This window comes from Elephas maximus, chromosome 11, assembly GCF_024166365.1.
Source record: "Elephas maximus indicus isolate mEleMax1 chromosome 11, mEleMax1 primary haplotype, whole genome shotgun sequence".
In the NCBI taxonomy this organism is placed as follows: domain Eukaryota; kingdom Metazoa; phylum Chordata; class Mammalia; order Proboscidea; family Elephantidae; genus Elephas; species Elephas maximus.
The window spans coordinates 28,920,130-28,926,623 of NC_064829.1; the positions used below are offsets into that span (position 1 = coordinate 28,920,130).

Below are 6,494 nucleotides of genomic sequence, written 5' to 3' on the forward strand. Positions count from 1 at the left end.
ATTATGCCACCAGTGTCCCTTGAACTCCCAGGAACTATTGTAAATTATTTTAACGAATACAAAATTTCCCAAACCTCGATAAACTGAATGCTTCAAAAGTCAGCGGAGCAAGGGCAGGGGTTTGGGGACTATGGCTTAAGGGGACTTCTAAGTCAATTGGCAAAATAATTCTATTATGAAAACATTCTGCATCCCACTTTGAAATGTGGCGTCTGAGGTCTTAAATGCTAACAAGCGGCTGTCTAAGATGCATCAATTGGTTTCAACCCACCTGGATCGAAGGAGAATGAAGAACACCAAGGTCACACGATAACTATGAGCCCAAAAGACAGAAAGGGCCACATGAACCAGAGACTTACATCATCCTGAGACCAGAAGAACTAGATGGTGCCTGGCCACAACCGATGACTGCCCTGACAGGGAGCACAACAGAGAACACCTGAGGGAGCAGGAGAACAGTGGGATGCAGACCCCAAATTCTCATAAAAAGACCAGACTTTACGGTATGACTGAGACTAGAGGAATCCCGGCGGTCATGGTCCCCAAACCTTCTGTTGGCCCAGGACAGGAACCATTCCCGAAGACAACTCATCAGACGTGGAAGGGACTGGACAATGGGTTGGAGAGAGATGCTGATGAAGAGTGAGCTACTTGTATCAGGTGGACACTTGAGACTGTGTTCATATCTCCTGTCTGGACGGGAGATAGGAAGGTAGAAAGGGTTAGAAACTGGCAAAATGGTCACAAAAGGAGAGACTGGAAGGAGGGAGCAGGCTGACTCATTAGGGGGAGAGTAAGTGGGTGTATGGAGTAAGGTGTATATAAGCTTATATGTGACGGACTGACTTGATTTGTAAAGTTTCACTTAAAGCACAATAAAAATTATTAAAAAAAAAATTTCCCAGACCTCAAAAACCTGATGTAGTTATATACAGAAAATTAGCCAGCTGTGCTTTTCATCATATATGGTCAAAGTAGATTTCAAAATAATTGTTAGTCTATTTTAGATGTTTCAAAAATATGAAACAAAATTATGTGATCAGCAATGAGTTTGCCTCATTTGTGTGTGTGTGCAAAAACTAAGTTGAGTTTATCTAAAACCATAAAGTTACAGTTACTATGTTGCATAAGTCTATGGCTTATATTTTCATTTTCTTAACAGCGTCTTTTGAAGATCAGAAGTTCTTTATTTCGATAAAGTCAAATTCGTGGATTTTTTTCTTTTTTTGGATCATGCTTTTGGTGTCATATCTAGAAAATCTTCGTGTAATCCAAGGTCACAAAGATTTTCTCCTGTTTTCTTTGAGAAATTTTAATTAAACTTTGATTATTGTAGCTTTGTACTAAATCTTAAACTCAGGAAGTATAAGCAGTGGTGTACTGAAGCTGACTTGCACCCACTCACAAGAGTTGATCGTGTCCTTTTCTTCTCAATTCTGTTTAGTAATGTCATGTTAGTAGCTCAAAATCAGTCACAGGGTATTTACACTGTGAAAATATTTTTAGAGAGCTATTTGCTAAATATTTATCAGCACCGTTGAGTGTAACTTTTCCAACCTGGTTCTTTTTTAAAGTTGTTCTAGCTGTCTGAGGTCCTTGGCATTTGCACGTAAATTTTAGAATCCAACTGTAAATTTCTGCGAAACTGCTGAGGTGTTTATTGGAATTGCATTAAATACACAGATCAATTTGGGGAGAAATGACATGTTAACAATATTAACTCTTTCAATCCATGAACCCAGTATATCTCTCAATCTGATTAGCTCATTGCCGTCGAGCTGATTTTGGCTTACAGCAACCCTGTAGGACAAAGTACAACTGCTCCATATGGTTTCCAAGGAGCGGCTGGAGGATTCGAACTTCTGACCTTTCAGTTAGCAGCTGAACTCTTAACCACTGCACTACAAGGGCTCCAAATTAGGTCTTCTTTAATTTTCATTAGCAATATTTTATAGATTTGAGTTACAGTTCTTATATAGTTTTGTGAGATTTGTGCCAAAATAGTTATTTTTGGTACTATCGTAAATGATACTGTTTTCTGAATTTTAACTTTAGATTACTCATTGCTATTATTTGTTGATTATGGCTTTAGTATATTGACCTTATATACTACAAACTTTCTAAACTCATTTATACTAGTATTTTTTTTGAAGATTCCATAGAATTTTCTACACAGATGAGTATGTCTGCAAATATAGTTTTACTTCTTCTTTTCCAGTCTGAATGGCATTTATTATTTTTTCTTGTCTTATTTCATTGGCTGGAACCTCTAGTACACACTGAATATACGTGGATATCTTTGCCTTATTTCTAAACTTAGGAGAAAATCTTCCATTCTTTTACCATTACTTATGATGTTAGCTGTAGGTTTTTACAAATACCTTTATCAGAATGAGGAAGTCTCTCCCATTTGTAGTTCTCTGATTTTTTTTTTTTTTTTTGTATGTATCTAGATAGTCACATTGTTTTTCTTTTTTCAGCCTGGTGCAAATGGTTCATGTGCTCAGTCGCTAATCAAAAGGTTGAAGGTTTGCGTCCACCCAGAGGCACCTTGGAAAAAAGTCCTGGTGATCTACTTCTGAAAAGTCAGCCGTTGAAAACCCTGTGGAGCACAGTTCTACCCTGACACACACAGGGTCGCCATGAGTCAGAAATGACTTGATAGCAACTGGGACTGGAACTGAAAAATATTATAAATTGCATTGATTTTTTTAGTGTTAAACTTTACGTTTCCAGGATAATACCCCACTTGGTCATGACGTAAGATCTCTATTACGTGTTGCTGAACTCAATTTGCTAAAATTTTATTAAGAAATTTACACCAGTGTTAATGAAGCATATTAATTTGTAGTTTTCTTTTCTTGTAGTGTCCTTGTTTGGTGTTGGTAGCAGAATAATGCTGACCTTATAAAATGAGTTGGGAAGTATTTCCTCCTCTGATTTGCTGGAAAAGTTTGTGTAAAATTGGTATTATTCCTTTCTGAGAAGTTTGTAAGAACTCACCAATAAAATCATCTGGACCTGGAGTTTTCTTTGTAGTTAGGTTTTTAATTAGAAATTAAGTTTCTTCAATCGATACAGGGCTATTTTATCTTGAGTGAGTTTGGTAGTTTGTGTCTTTCAAGTAATTTGTCCATTTCATCTAAGAGGTTGACTTTGCTGACTGGAAGTTGTTTATAATACTCCCTTATTATACTTTTAATGTCTGTTGCATCTGTAGTGGGATCCCTTCTCTCATTCCTGATACTGATAATCTGTGTTTTCTCCTTTTTGTTCCTGATCAATGTAGCTAGAGATTTATCAATTTTATTGGTTTGGTTAAAAACCCAGCTTTTAGTTGCATTAATTTTCTGTACCATTTTTCTGTCTTCAGATTCACTGATTTCTGCTCTGATCTTTATTGTTCCTTTTCTGTTATTTTTCTAGTTTCTTAAAGTAGAAGCTGAAGTCATTGACTTGAAGCTTCTTTTGTTTTTCTTCAACATGGACGTTTAGTGTTATAAATTTCCTTCTAAGTACTGCCTTAGCAACATCTCACAAATTTTAATATACTGTATTTTTTTAATTGTTAAAAAATATGTTAATTACCTTTTAAAGAAAGTTTAATAAAAATATAACTTTATGTTAACCAACATAGCTACCATATATGGCTCTTTGCTTTGTGTAGATGCAGAGTTCCATCTCATGTCATTTTCTTTCTACCCGAAGGACTTCAACATTTCTTATATGTCTGCTGGTGATGAATTCTTTTAATTTTTATATGTCTTCAAAAACAAGTCTTTATTTCAATTTTTTTTCCGAAAGATCATTTTGTGGCTATAAAATTCTGGTTTTATGCTTTTTTTCTTTCAGTACTTAAGAGATGTTGTTCTGTCTTCTGGATTGTATTGTTTCTAATGAGAACTTTGCTGTCATTCTTATCTTTGTTCCTCAGTATGTATATCAATCAGGGTTTTCCAGAAAAAAAAAACCAGAAACAACAGGAGATCTTATATAAATAAATAGATTTTAAGGAATTGACTCATGGGGGCTGGCAAATCTGAAGCCACAGGGAAGGCCAGTGGGCTGGAAACTCAGGCAGGATTTCTGTGTTATAGTCTTGAAGCAGAACTCCTTCTCCAGGAAACCTCAGTTTTCTGTGTTAAGGCCTTCAAATCACTCACATTATTCGAAGTAATTTCCTTTACTTAAAGTCCATTGGTTGTAAATATTCATTACATCTATAAAATACCTTCACAGCAACATCTGGACACCATAGCCTAACCAAACTGATGCATTAAATTAACTACCAAAATGTGTTTTGTTTTTTGGCTGCTTTTAAGATTTTCTTTTTATCACTGCTTTTACGTGATTTGATTATGATGTGTCTTAATGTAGTTTTCTTCAGTGTTTCCTGTGCTTCTAGCTCGTAGAACTTCTTAGATCTATGGGGTTTTAGTTTTCTTCAAGTTTGGAAATATTTGGGCCATTACCTCTTTAAATATTTTTTCTTTCTCCCCTCCCCCTCTTTTGTGGACTTCATTTAGATGTATTTTAGGTTACCTGAAGTTCAGTGATGCTTCGTTAATTTTTTTCCCTGGTCTTTTTTCTCTCTCTGCTTCATTTTAGATAGTTTGTAATATTATATCTCCATATTCACTAATCTTTTCTATTGTAGTGTCTAATCTACTGTTAATCCCACTCAGCGTATTTTTTATCACAGACATAGTATTCACGTCTGGAAGTTTGATTTTTTATGTCTTTCATCTCTACGCTTTTCATGCTCAATCTTTCCTCTATCTTCTAAAAAATATAGAATATAGTTATAATAAATGTGTCAATGTCTTTGTCTACTAATTTTATCATCTCTGTCATCTTGAGTCTTTTTTTAAAATAATATTTTATTGTGTTTTCACTGAAAATTTACACAGCAAATTAGTTTCCTATTTAACGATTACTACACAAATTGTTCAGTGACATTGGCTACATTTTTCACAACATGTCAACTATTAATTACATTTTGGATGTTTCCTTTCCAGTAATCTGGATTTCCTGTCCCCATATCCTTCCATCTTTGCTTTAAAGTAATGGTTGACCGCCAGGCTTCTCCCCACCGGTGTTTTCTGAAGGGCGAGGGAAAGTGGCCTGGCGGCCACCGCAAAACCCATGGCTGCCGCCAGGAAACTCAGCACCTTCCACCTCCCACCGTTGCCCACGATTGGAGAAATCATTAAGTTGTTCAAAATGCAAGCATCGAAGCAGCTGTCCCAGAACTTTCTCCTGGACTTGAGGCTAGCGGATAAAATTGTAAGGAAAGCTCGCAATCTTAGAAATGCTTATGTTTATGAAGTAGGCCCCAGGCTGGAGGCAATCACAAGATCTATTCTCAACGCCAGTGTTGCTGAACTCCTGGTGGTTGAAAAGAACCCTCAATTCATTCCTGGATTACAGACGCTTTCTGATGCAGCACCTGGAAAACTGAGAATTGTCCATGGAGATGTGTCGACCTTTAAGATAGAAAAAGCTTTTCCAGGAAGTCTTAAAAGACAGTGGGAGGATGATCCACCAACTATCCATATTATTGGAAATCTGCCTTTTAGTGTATCAACTCCACTGATTATCAAGTGGCTTAAAGATGTTTCCTGTTGAGATGGGCTTTTTGCTTATGGCAGAACCCAAATGACTCTGGCTTTTCAAAAGGAAGTGGCAGAGAGACTTACAGCCAGCACAGGAAGCATACAGCATAGTCAGCTCTCTATTATGGCCCAGTACCTCTGCAGCATTCAGAACGTCTTTACGATTCCAGGTCAAGCGTTTATCCCCAAACCAGAGGTGGACGTGGGAGTGTGCATTTCACTCCCCTGATAGAGTCCATGATAGAGCAGCCATTTAAGTTGGTGGAAAAGCTTGCCCAGAACACATTTTAGTTCAGAAGGAAATACTGCTACTGAGGGCTGGGAATGTTATTCCCTGAAGCTCAGTGCTTAGAAAGCACTGGAAAACTGCTGCAGTTGGCAGAAGCGGACCCCACTCTCTGGCCCTGTCAGCTCTCTCTCACACTTTAAAAGCCTCTGTGGTGTTTACTGGAAAATGTGTGACAGAAACCCTCACCTCTTTGCATATAACTTCTGAGAAGAACTCAAGCAGAGTAACAGCAAAAATCAGAACAAGGAGGTGCATCAGTAGAGTTACAGACTTTAGCTGTTACTTTAGACACTAACATTTCTTCTGTGTGTACTCTTTTGTCTTGCACAGGATGACATTAAAAATGCCAATGACCAGAAAAAAATAAAATAATTGTTGACCATTTGGTTTCATAGCTGTGTTGGTTCTGACTGACTGATTTTTCTCTTCATTATGGGTCTTATTTTCCAGTTTCTTCATATGTTTTTTAATTTTTCATTGTAAGCCAGACACTCTAATTTTACCTTATGAGATGTTGGACATTTTTTATTCTTATTAATGCTCTTGGAAACCCTGGTGGCATAGTGGTTAAGTGCTATAGCTGCTAACCA

General features: G+C 37.0%; 1 pseudogene; it reads left to right on the forward strand.

The window, feature by feature from the left end:
* The first annotated feature begins 5,145 nt into the window (after positions 1-5,145).
* Positions 5,146-6,165, forward strand: LOC126085648 (dimethyladenosine transferase 1, mitochondrial-like; annotated as a pseudogene).
* The last annotated feature ends 329 nt before the right edge of the window (positions 6,166-6,494 follow it).